Genomic DNA, 12,297 nt, shown 5'->3' on the forward strand with positions numbered 1-12,297 from the left:
CTCTTAGTGCATATTATTGTTGAAATAATACAGTGGAAGTCAGAAATCGCATAGTATATAATAGATATATTTTCATCATCTATTACTAATTTGTAGTTGTGTAAAAAATATCTTTTTAAATCTATAGGATCTTCTAAACTATCTTCTACGTAACAAATTTACGTGTGAGTACACACTTAGTTTCTGTTTTTCTCTCTGATCATAACTCTAAAACTACTCAGTTTCTATTTTTATCAAAAAAACTTCTTAATTTGTATCTTTCTCTCAAACTTGATTACAACTCTAAAACTACTAAGTTTCTGTTTTTTTCTCAAGGTATTTTATTTTTCTCTGAGATTCTAACTCTTTGTAATATCTTACAACTTTATGTCACTGAAAGTTAGAAGACAATATATTTATAAACTGCTAACCCTAGCCTTTTAAGGTTTAATAATACTTTGGGCCCAATTAATGGGTTCTTTGTTGTATCTTAATAAGCAGTCAAATTGGCCTATCACTTGATGAGCTAGTTTGGGACTACTATGATCTGTTATTAATCAAGAATTTTGATCAATGGATTAATGTGCTCCAATAGCTGAAATCCAACAATCTGCAAGTTGTTCTCCCACTTGCTCTCAGTAAGTCTATTAAAAGTCCAAATTTGAATTCCAAAATTAATAATATTTCATACTAAATGTATTTTCCCTTTGTAAATAAAATAAAATAAAGAATTGATTGGTCATATTTTCTGTCAATCAATTAATTATTTATATTTTTAACTTATCAATTTCTCTAACAAATACAATGTACTGGCTAGTGATTTTTAATATCCAAGTATTAAAACATATCAACAGTATATTTCATACAAATTCCATTTTATATAATTCATAAATACTAAGTAATCAAATAATCATAATTTCTAAATTATGAAGTATTTACATTATACTCAAGATTAAAAAAAATAATATATCAAATATTGTCTAAGATATAATTCTTTTTCACAAAAATTTATCGTTAATTAAATCTCATCCGATTCTCATAAAATGACCATAATTCATTCCAATATTTATAATAACCAAGATAAGATATATTATTTTATAAAATATTATAGCTTAAATAAAGTACGCAACTTTATTTATCAACTATGAGATAGTTTATTAAGTATATGAATCTATGATTATGTCTTTTATGGATAGCGGTGGAAATTTGGGCTCTCCAACTTGGCCCAAACCCAAAAATTTGAGTTCGGGTGGATTCGAGCTTAGCTTTTTTGGGATTGAAGAGAAATTTCGTATTCGGCCTTGCTAGGCTAGGCCAATATATCAAATCTAAAGCCTGTTACCTGGGTATTTAGTTGGGCTTCAAGCTCAAATATCGGGCTCAAACTTTGAGTTTAAAGTTTAGGCCCAAATTTAGAACAAAAAATTTAATTTTTATTTTTCTCATAGTTTTAAAATTTGATTCAAAAATAATTTTATTTTGTGTAAACTATCTTTATATTAATAAAATAAAATTAATATCTTAATAAATAAACAATGCTACAAGTACCAAATATATTAATTAAATTTTTATATCAAATAATGCAGCTATTTTATTAATAATTGATATATTAATAAATATCTTAAAATCATTAAAAGTAAACACAATGAATAATGCAAAGTAATTGGATACCATATATTTATTTAATAAATTTGATAAATTTAGAATTATTTTTGATAAATTATCTTAGTTTATAATAAATAATAAATCAATACAATTTAATATGTAATAAATATTTTGGCTATTATCATTGCAGATCCCTAAACTATAGCAAGATTTACAAATGGATCCCAAAACCTTTGTTTTCCAATTTTATCCCAAAACTCCCATTTTCAAAATACCTTCCGTCCTTTTGCTCAATTCCGAAAGTCTTCCCCCATCAAAAACAAACACATGTGGATTGCACATGAGCCTGTTTCGAAGGGCAATTAAAGTCTTTTCACAGAAAAAAATTAATAATATATTTTTTTGGTGAAAAAAGTTAAACCATGTTTTGTTAATTAATTTGCAATAAAAGAATTATATAAAGTAAAAAGTGATAGTGATTAAAAAAAAAATGGATCAAAAGTAATGAAAAAATAAAATAATTATTTTTAAAAAAATGTATATCTAGAAAAAGTATTAAACAAAAAATGAAAAATTAAAATAAAAAATATTTTTTAAAAAATGTATCTAAAAAAAGTATTCAACAAAAAAAAAAAAAATCATATAAAAAAAAACACGTTAGATTCCTCAAATTGAAAACATACCCAATAGCCCCACCAACACCAAAACACCAATTTCTTAAATTCTCAAATTGAAGAGATATATAGTATCTCAACAACACTAAAGCATCAATTTTTTTCAAATAAAAAAACCCACAAAAATGTTAAATTCTCAAATTGAAGAGATATCCAATGTCCCACCCATACTAAAACATCAATCTTTGTGAAAAATAAAAACCAAATTGAAAAATTATACAGGTGCAAGCCTCCCTAACACCATTATTAGAATCACTCATCTCTACCTATCGTTATTCCATCTCTCTCTCTCTCTCCCCTTGGTGATTTTGTTACTAATCCATATTGTTTGATTTCTTTTGAATGTGAAATATTAAAAAAGGAGATCAATTAATACCAAATAGGAGTTTGATGAATCCTGATCAAGCCCATAGTTTTTCGGCAAACATAAACATCTTCCTTTGGGTGGGAGACATACTTGTGGATATTTCATTACAGGAATCAAAACCCATTTCAAAAATCATTGTCAAGAAGTCATCTATCCACAAATAATCGCAAGCCATAGTTGAAACCTAATTTGCTTGAGTATTGTGATTCAGTAAAAATTTGGCAAAATTGACATGTGGGATTTTTCTTCCACATCCAATCCAAATAGAACTTTGGAAAGCTCAAGCTCAAGCCATATTGGGTTTAGGTTGAATTTGGGCCATTTTTCTTTGGATGGCTTTGATTGAATTTTTGGATTTCGGGCTTTTTTAACATCCTTATCTATGGACTAATCCATATGATGATATACTACATAATTAATCCGGATCTTGTATGTAAAAAACAATGTGCACAAACATATGAAAAATAACGCATATTATTATATCAGAAAATGAAATTACAACTTGTCTTACTCTTAGAGTACAAATGTAACTAACTCTCACTTATTCTAAATTAAGTTTAAGACCATTTTAAAACCTATATTATCTACATGCTTCTCAAGTTCTAGTTGTGGTAGAGTCTTAGTAAAAATGTTTGCTAAATTTTTCTCAAGAAGCTATCTTTGTAATCACTGTCTCCTCTCCAGATGTAACCAATTGGTACTTCCTTTCTATGTATTTTTGTTTTTTGTAATATCTAAACTCTTTAAACTGTGCTATGGCCTCACTATTGTCACAATACAGGGTAATGGGTCGATACATATGATATCACCGGAAGGTCAACAAGGAATTTTTTTAGCCATACAGTCTCCTTTATAACTTTTAATATAGTCACATATTTAGTTTTAATTATGGAGTCTGTAATACAAGTCTACTTGATGCTTCTCCAAGGGCTCCTCCATTTAAAATAAACACATAGCCTCGTGTTGATTTACTAAAGTTAATATCTCCTTGGAAATCTAAGTCTTCTTAAACTCCTACTTGAATACATCAACATATAATCCTCCATTCTCCTTAGATACTTAAATATATGCTTTACTTCAACCCAATATTCCACTTTAGGATTTGATTGAAGCTGACTTACTATTCCTACTACATAACAACTATTAGGCCTAATGCACAGCATGATATACATGAGACTATCAACTACTGAAGCATAAAGTTTCTTACTCATGGATTCTTTGTCCTTAAGAGTTTGGTAATTACTGATTAAAAAGATGAATTCCATTTTTGAAGGGAAAGAATCCTCTCTTGGAGTTCTCCAACCTGAAACCGGCCATTATTTTGTCGATTAGGAAACTTAAAATAAAGCCAACATCTTATTCTTCTAGTCTTGTAAAAGCTTGATCCCTAAAATATAGTTAACGTCACTCAAATTCTTCATATCAAATTGTTATTTTAAGTAATTCTTTAAGCTTGATGATACCTTTTCGTCGTTTTTGACCAAAAGAATATCATCTATATAAAGAACCAGAAAACTACTATTGTACCTTAAATCTTTTTGTATACACATGGTCTATCAAAATTTTTCTTAAAGCCAAACATTTATATGACTTGATCAAACCTGATATTCCATGACCTGGATACTTGCTTAAGTTTATAAATTGACCTTTACAATGTGTATACCACGTATTCTTGGCCTTTGGCTATAAATCCTTCTGGTTGTTGCATATAAATATCATCTTCTAACTTACCGTTCAAGAAAGTTGTTTTCACATCCATTTGCCAAATTTCATAATCAAAAGCTGCTAATATAGGTAAGAGAATCTGAATAGATTTAAGCAGAGCTACTAGCAAAAACGTTTTCATCATAATCTATACCTTCTTTCTATGTATAACCTTTTACCACCAATATAGCTTTGAAGAATTTTACCTTCATATTTTGTCCACTTTTTTTTTTTTTTTTTTTTTGGTAGATCCATTTGCAGCCAATAGGTTTTACCCTTATAACTGCTTCTGTAAGAGACCAGACTGAGTTAAAATCAGTAGATTCCATTTCATGGTCCATGGTCTTTTGCCATTTTTGTACATCAACATCTTCCAATGCTTCCTTATAAGTGATAGGATCATCATTAGGATTATCTATAATGACTTGATAGATATGATCTAACAAGACATACTTTGCAGGTTTATGTATCATTCTCCCACTACGAGTTTATTGTATTGGTTGTTATACATATAGAAAAGGATCTAAGTTTAGTAGTTGTTGCAGATCATCAATTTCTTCATTATCCTCTTCTTATTCTTGAGTTTGGTCCGAAATAGTTATTGTACTTGTTCACCTTCGAATATTTCTAGTGCATTTTTTTTTCTTTAAACATGTATAGGAAACAAATGTGAGGCCCAAGAATTTTAGGTAGGTCTCGAACTGAGTCAAGCTCTTCATTCACCTTACTCTTAAATTTTAAATTCATCATATAATCATCTTCTAAGAAAGTAATGACAGTACTTACAATCACTTTTTTTTTTTTTTCCTTTGGATTATAATATATTCAACTTCACGTTCTATTAGGTAGCCTCTAAACATGCAAGTTTCCATACAAATTCTAATTTTTTAGGTTTTTGTACAAAGACATGTGTAGGGGTACCCCAAGTCCAAATATGACTTAAGTTGGATTTGTGCCATTTTCATAATTCTATTGGTGTCTTTGAAGCAAATTTAAATGGAATCAACTTTAATATCTATAATTATTTCTATGATATGCCATCAGAACAATTCAGGTAAAGATGAATAACTAAGCATCAATTTCACCATATCCTAAATACTCCAATTTCTTTTTTCAGCAACTCTATTTTGCTGGAGTGTTCTAAGAGATGACAATTGAGAAATTATCCCCTTTAAAATAAGAAAGACCTGAACTCACTAGATATATATTTAGCACCTTGTTCAAACTACAAACATTTGATATGGATACTAATTGCTTTTCTACCTCAGTCATGAACTTTTGAAACTTATCAAAAGCTTCAGATTTATAGCGCATTAAGTAATATAACCATATCTTTAGTAGTCATCAATAATATAATGAAATACTCAAATCCGCCTCTACCTTAAACACTCATTAGTTCACATACATCAATCCACACTAGTTCCAACTGTATAGTAGCATAATTTTCTTTGGCTTTGAAGGGCCTCTTTGTCATCTTACCTCCCAAACAAGATTTACATACTGGTAGAGGTTTAAAGATCAAGTAATTTAAAATTTTCAATGACATTAATATTATAAGATAAAGGAATTAAGAAATAAAAACTATTCTTCAATTTTCCAGAACAAATAAAAGTACCATCACGCTTAATTGAAAGTGAAGAATCAAGTTGTACTCTCAAACCATATTTAAATAAACAATTAATAGAAATCAGATTTCTTTTAAAATTCAAAACAAATAGATAGTGTGACAAATATCAATTTTATAATTAAAAGATAACTCCACTAGTCCCATTGCCATCATGAAGACATGTTCCTCCTTTCCCAACTTCAAGCTTTTTTGTCATTTATTGAGTGGACTACTTTATTTGAAACACCACAAAAAGTAACAGACATGGTTAGTGACTTCTAAATTAATGATCAATTTATTATTATAATTTTCCACTAAACAAGCCTCAATTAAATATAAATTACCCATATATAATTTATGGCAACCTCTTTTCTAACGACCCTTTTAACTGCACTTAAAACACTTATAATGACAACCAGTGTGGGCAAATACGGGGCACTGATAGGCTACGTGGTGCTTAATCACACATTACCAGGTGTAGATCAGAGAATGATCCAAGTATAATAATAGTCACTCTCATAACGTTGGGATATTTTTAGAGCGATTAGTTTTAGGGTTCCTAAAAACTCCGAAGTTAAGCGTGCTTAGGTGAGGACAATCCTAGGATGGATGATCTCCTAAAAATCTCTAAACAAAAAATCTCATATTGAGTGCGGTGGCTAAATTGCACACAATATCAACAGAGAGTGACAGGTCCACCAATAACGATGGAATGTTACAAATGGTATTAAAGTCTATATTAGGCTTGAAGTGTGCCAGCGATGGGCCCTATCGAGTGTGGTGGCTAAATTTGGAACAATATCGATAAAGAGTGACAGGTCCACCAATGGAGGTGGGATGTTACACTTACCTTTCGGCTTCTTCACTGTAGCTGGTTTGGCAACTAGAGCTGATTGTTTCTGCTTTTTGTTCTTCTTTTCATTTTTAGACTGTCCCTTAAATTTAGAAAAACTTTTAACATGATATGTACTTGCTGCCTTCATGAGAGTTTTTTTAGCATTTTCAAGTTAGTGCATGAGATTAATAGGAGAAAGTTTTACATTTTTCATGTTATAATTTAATTGAACTAATTTAGAAGAGATTCCAAGATCATGTCAATCTGCACCTTTTTATTCAGCTTAGCCCCCATCACTTCCACACGACTGAAATGCTCCATCATCATGAGACAATGTTTCCAAACAATTCCTCCAATTATACAAGAGAACATAAATGCTCTAATTATTGATTGTCTAACAGTGCTACTGCTCTTAACAAACATCTTATCCAGAATCTTGATCATTTTCTATCCATTCTCCATGTTGGATAATTGCTTCTGCAGATGACTAGTAACACTAGTAAAAATATGATAGCAAATGGTAGTATCCGTCTGTATCCAATCTGCATATTTTGTCTTGGTCTCTTCAAACGCATTAGCAGTAGGTTCTTAGCTTTAGGTTTGTTAGGACAAACTTGTTTTTTTCATACTCAAGGATAATAAAAATGGTACTTTTCCAGTTCTCATAGTCACTTTTATCCAAAAGCTTTTGACTCAAAATTATAACTATAAGATTTAAGTTTGACATTTTCTGAAAATTAAAAAAATACACATATTTTAACACATAATCTTCACAACATATAAATATACAAATCCCTTAACTACTTATGACTTATATTTATTGTAATAATAATTTAGTTTCTATTACAAACACTTATGTTGAATAAGGCATTTGTAATTAGCTATATTTTGAACATAATATTATAGTGTTTTGCTAAGTCAACTTTCTGAAAAAGTGAAATGGGTCTAGACTTCTTAAAAACCTATATTCTTAGACAAAATATTTTGAGATAACACCAATACCTACCACTCAAATATGATTTTGAAAAAATGTACCATTTTGAAGATGATATACATATATAATGTCCTACTATATCAGCTCCTATGGAAGGTGGGATGGATCTCAAATTTCTTAAAAACCTACCTCCTTATACAAAGCATTTTCAAATAATACTAACACATATCATTCAAAATTTATTTTAGAAAAATCAATTATTAATCCAATATTATTTGAACTTTTAATAATATCATCAGAGCCATATTGTGAGGATTATTAATATTATTAAAATTGAATACATTAATAATTAATTTAATTTCAAAATTCTAGTAATCTCTAAGTATTGTTGACATTGGACTGTATAAACTAATTAAGATTTTAAAATTAATTTACGTTCAATCCAATAAAATCCAATTACGCTTATTCGTTGGGATATCATATAACTGTTTTGTAAGTTTTAAATTAATTTTAACATTTGCCCATTTAATAGTTTATTATTAAATTAATGTAGGCATTTTCCATAATAATATAATCTAGATAATATATATATTATTATATACATATGTATATCATATAATACAATAATATGACACTGCCTATACTATATGACATGTTAACATATAAAAATATGTTATATCTATATAATTTAAGCAATTATAAATGCTGAATAATAAATAGATTATAATACATGGTTTCATAGAAAGGAAAATTACAAACCCAATAAAATCAAAAAGCCCAACTAGATATCTTGACCTATTCTTCTTCTTGCTCCTAATCTTGCAAGTCCATGAGATATAGGCCAAGTTAGAACTAATTTTCTAGGATTTTATACCTAAGCCATAAAAACCCTAACTTGTCCAATCTTGAACCTGTTAGCTAAAAATGTCACCGATGCCCATAGACATATTGGATCGCTATGTAATATTACATGCAAGTACATCACATCTAGAGGAAGCTACTGCCAAAATTTCAACTCGATCCAATGGTACATGCACCCTCATGCATCCCAAGAATACATGTGAGTGAGATCCACTCATAGCAACTTCCAATGGTGCATGTGGGCGTGTCCGGTGGTTTCTAGCAGCGTTACAATGGTCTTGGCTTCGTCTTTTCGTATACTATCCATCTATGGTGGTTTCACTTCAAATGGATATCCAAATTCACACAAAAGATAATAAATACTGATGAATGTACAATTTTTATTGGATAAATTTACATATATTTGACAAAAATTTGAATTTATTACAAAATAAGTAAATAAATCAAGAAGGAAACATAATCTTACAACTATCCTCCTTTTTACATCTCAATAAAAAAAATACCAATAAAAATCTACCATGGATGAGGGGTAAAAACCATAATTCATTCATAATACCAAAATTATAAATAACATGAATATTAAAATCCTAGGTGTTATATATCTAATAAACATCATATACACATGAAAAATAAATTATGAATTCAATCTATTACACACTGATTAACCTAAAACTCTTATACCAATTATTGGAATCATAGAGTGGAAGCCAAAAATTGCACAATTGAATAAAGTATGTGATAAATCCACAAGACCTTTCAAACTTCTTTTTACATGACAGATCTGAATATAGACGCACACGATCACAAAAGAAACATGAAAATTAATCTGAAAACACTCTGAAACCACTCAGTTTCTATTTTTCTCTTAGGTATTTTATTTTTCTCTAAGATTCTAACTCTCTAAAAAATATTATATAAAACCTTATGTCACTAGAAGCTAGAAGACAATATATTTATAGACTGTTAACCCTAACCTCCTACAATTTAATAATACCTTGTGTCCAATTGATAAACTCCTTCTTATAACTTAATAATCAGTCAAATAAGAATTATCACTTAATGAGTTAGTTTGAGAATCTTACGACCTATTATTAATCAAGATCCCTAATCAATAGTTTAACTTGCTCTGAGAACATAAATCCAATAATTGTCTATGATAAAAACATCCTGTTATACTTTAAACCCTGTAAACCTTCATTTAGAGAGTTTCATTTAGCTGCAACTCAGATTTCTTTTAGAGACTTTGTTTTTGCAAAAAGACATTTGGGTTTGTTGGTCGTTGTTCACTTTGATTTTGATATTTGATAGCTTGCTATTTTCCTTAATATGTAATTTTTTTTTTCCCTTTGTTTTGTAGGTTGTTGATGATGATTCTGTGTGACTGATAAAAAGAATTGTTATCCATGAGGAAGACAGTAAAAGTAAAGGGACATTGATTTCCCACAAATGGACATAGCGATACCTGGAGTTCACAGTACCGCATGAGAAAAATGAAAGACTACACCGTATGAGAAAAATGAAAGATTACACAGTATAATATTATAAAATTAGATGTTCCTTTAACATGGCATTTGTAAGAGGTTTCTTGTCATGAAGGTTTTTTGAACTGTAACTTTGTAATAATTGGCTGTTATTGTGATTAAACAATTGGTTTTTTATATATTGCGCTTATGAGAAATAAAAATTATATAAATGAAAAAATATATATTTATACCATTTTTTTAATTATTGAAATGAGCAAAATTGCAGCATTTTCTAAATTGTGATAAAAACTGTGGCATTCGTATAAGTATCCTAAAAGTAATAACAAATATTAATAAAAATGTAGGAAAAAATATTTTATTGCATTTATAAAAATGATGTTGTTTTGGGCTTTAACTATTTTACAGCATTTGTAAAAGTGCTACTAATTTATTTACGGTATCTATAAAAATGCCCCAAAAAATACGATATTGGCTTTTGACCACTTTGCAAAAGTGCTCCAAAGCATTTTACGGCATTTTTCATACTGCCAACAAGCCAAAATTTTTTGTAGTAATGTATCCGATTCTATATGAATGAGAAATTTCAATTATAATAGCCAAAGAAAAGTTTTATTTAGTAAATTTAATTTTATATTATTTTCTATTTTCTTTGAGCTTTAATTAGGTGATAATTTTTAACTATTATTTGAAGAAAATATCAATAAAAGCTTTAAAAAAAAGACTTGAATTAGAAACAAAATCAGGCACTAAACAGGCACTTTGATTTTTAGTTTTGAGGAGTATAATTATATGATTACCTGAAGCACGTGGAACACATGGTACATATAAAGATTTGGGCTTGCATAGTATTTTGAATGAAAATTTAAAGATAGACGATTTTACGTTGTACCTATTAAGAACATATTCCACCTTTGTCCTTTTGGGGTTCTTCAAATATTCCACTTTTACCTCATTTCTACACAAATTTAGATGCCCTATTCCTCTCTCGGCCTATTTACTAACATGGGGGGCACTGTGTATTACCGCTTTTTATCCCATTTTTGTGTTCCAACCCTACCCTACACTTTTTCCAACTTTCCCACAAGAAGAGTTATATGCTTATATGGCTATAATCCATGGAAAAGACTCCAATATGAATTCTTTTTTTTTTTTTTTTTCAAATGTTTTTGGTCTTTTTGGGAATGAACTATAGGGTTTCTTGGGTTCTTACACCTTTTTCCTTTCGTGATGTGTGCTTAACTCATATTCAAACCATTTGATGATAACATCTATGTTTTTGGTTTTGAAATTTCTTTAGGGGTTTTACTTGTGTATAAGTGGTTAATACTTTAAATGATAATTTAAGCATTTTACTTGATAACTTGCTTAAAGAACTAGTTTACAAGCCACATCAAACTATTTATAAAATAGAATCCTTTTGATAAACATTGTCATTATAAATGATTATAATGAAGTTATTCATTCATCTACTTTGTTTTTTCAAACAAGGAAAAAAAAAAAAAAGAAGGGAAAATATAAATATAATGTTACCAAATGAGGGATAAGTAAGTAGTCATAGCATTCATATGGATCTCATATCATATATGTCAGCTTCTACATGTCCATTCACACAAAAATGAGAAACAAAAATTTCAATGCAAAATTCAAAGACGGAAAGTAAATCTCTAATACAACTCCATTAGCTAATTTAGCTTTATTTTATGCGGTAGTTTTGGTTGGACACTCGTTATAATTCAAATATTTCACCTAAACCTTGTATCATTTCAAACAGTAGAGCAAGGTTTATAAAATATTGTCTTGTTGCATGCTTTTTCTAATATTTTCAGTATTTGTATAAGAAAAAACAAACTTAAAAGTTGAAAATTCTCTATTAAAGGTGTCGGCTATCTTTAGCAAAATCTTAATACGCAAGTGGTAAAACGGTTTGTGCATGTTTGTCCACATTGTTATCCTGAGCTAAGTAAAGTTCTCCATCTTTTTCCTTAATATACTAATTGTTTTCATTATTTTTATTTCCCACTAATTGTTATAACCAATTTCTAACAGCTAAATGCATTAACATTAATGTCGTTAAACTTTTATTTGGTATTACAACCTACAAGGTATAAAACAAAACACGAACAATTAGTTGTTGTTTTTTGTTTTTTTTTTTTTTTCATAGTTTAAAAATGAACTCAACTATTACTTGTATTCGGTATTAAAAATATAAAAATATGTTACAAACTTATAATTTACATCCATTTAAGTT

Source organism: Ziziphus jujuba, chromosome 8 (assembly GCF_031755915.1).
Source record: "Ziziphus jujuba cultivar Dongzao chromosome 8, ASM3175591v1".
NCBI lineage: Eukaryota > Viridiplantae > Streptophyta > Magnoliopsida > Rosales > Rhamnaceae > Ziziphus > Ziziphus jujuba.